Raw genomic sequence first — 1,951 nt, 5'->3', positions numbered from 1 at the left:
TTGGAGATAAATCCAAGTGAGTCATCCTATGTCCCGTAGTCACTTCAAACATCTCCCAAGACTCTTGCTGTCAACATCTTTCCATTAATTATTGGACTTAAATTGCACTCTAATTATAGAGATGACTAGCTGGGCAGATGAATCACATTTTGTGTGCTAAATATGCTATATGCGAGCATTTAATGTATCAGCTTAGAATTTTCTTCCAGTAATAAATCATCTTTTAACAAATTTATGAAAGATTAAGAATTAAACTCTGGATAAATTTGACTCAAAATATTTACCTCACAATCATCAGACTTGGAAACCAGACTCGCAGACATAGAAATCAAACTCAGAAATGGAAATCACGCCTTCATTAATTACTTCACTAACACATTTATCAGGCTTGGAAATCAAAATCTAAGTAAAATCGAAGAAAAAAAAACATAAAAAATTGCTTCCCTGATAACTTTACTACCAAAAACTTGGAAACCAGACCTCTGTGTGAAATTAACAAAACCATTGAAATAGTTGAGGCAGAATTAAAGAGCCAAAAGATGAACACCATTACACATATATCCATCCACATTCAATTGTATTTTAATATACTAAAAATCAGATGAAGACAGCAGCATTGTCGCAAGGCTTCTGCTTGGATTTTATAATCCCTGAGAGCACCCTACTGTCCAAAAAGCCTACAACAGGCACTTAAAAGGACACATGATTAGTGCTGCGCGTAGTAAAATCTTGTGTGATTCATCTCAAGGCCTGTGCGTGCATCTTTTTGCATGATTACTGGAGCCGGTGTGAAGCTAGTCATGCAACACAAACAATGGCAGTGTCTTTATTATTATATGAAACAATGGCAGGCTCATCAAGGGCAAGGGCAGAAAAGTATGCAGACTATAATTCAACTCTGGATGTGAAAATTCTCTCTTTTTTTATGTGTTGGAGGGCGTAAGGGGGAGAGTGGAGGTGGCTAGTTTACAGGTAGGTCTATAGGGAACGTAACCCAGAAAACAGGGTTTAACCTATCAGTATCAAGTCAACCAATTTGTTGTTGATCTAATCACCTGACTAATCAAAACCACAATAGGTTCCATATCTATGCCTCTGGATATTTCACCCTTTAAGATCTCATCAGAACACAAGATTCCTTCCTGTAAACGACAGTGAATTTTCATTTTTTTTTTTTTTTTTTTTTTGTCTATCTCAACCTCCCTCTCAAAACAAAAAACTCTATGCTCTATGATATATTATGCCACGAGTCACGTCAATCAAATCCCTCGTCAATCAATATAAATCAATAGCATTGATTAAAAGAAGTTACGAACAACTCAAAAGGTCATATAGGATATAAGATTAATTTTGCTTTCTTTTGATGGAAATTAGATGATACCAGAAGGTGGGAGAGAAGGGTATTTTCTTGGTTTCGAATTGTGAATAAAATGAACGCATACGTCTGTTGGAAAGTATGGAAGGGAATGAAGATTGATTCCTTATCTTGAGAGGGGACAGCTTGGCATCCATAGAAAATTTCTACCCCAGCAATAATGATGGAGAAGATTGGATTGGCATCCCCCGTGCGCCCCTTCTCTCCTCTTTTATCGAAACCCCATGTTGCTCCCAGACGACAACAACAACAGATTACTTCCAAAGCACTCTCCGCGACCCCACATCCCATGCAATAATAATAATAAAAATAATAATAATAATAATAATCCCCATCGCTTGCAAAGACATGACTCGAGTGGAAAGCGATCTCAGCAACGTGTGGTATTGTTCTGCTAGTTTAATGGGACTCGTACCAAAACGGCAAGTAGGGCCACCGAAGGCAACGATAAATGTTTGGGAACTCCATGGTATCACGAGTCCTTCCCCTACATTCTTTAACACTTTTGAACGCCTAATTATGGAGCTAAACCTCACGCTTTTGACTCTTTTGTGACGCTGAGACCGCTCCGCTGCA

Source organism: Musa acuminata, chromosome BXJ1-5 (assembly GCF_036884655.1).
Source record: "Musa acuminata AAA Group cultivar baxijiao chromosome BXJ1-5, Cavendish_Baxijiao_AAA, whole genome shotgun sequence".
NCBI classification, from domain to species: Eukaryota; Viridiplantae; Streptophyta; class Magnoliopsida; order Zingiberales; family Musaceae; genus Musa; species Musa acuminata.
The sequence above is the reverse complement of the archived record's forward strand: the minus strand, read 5'-3'. Positions refer to the sequence as shown.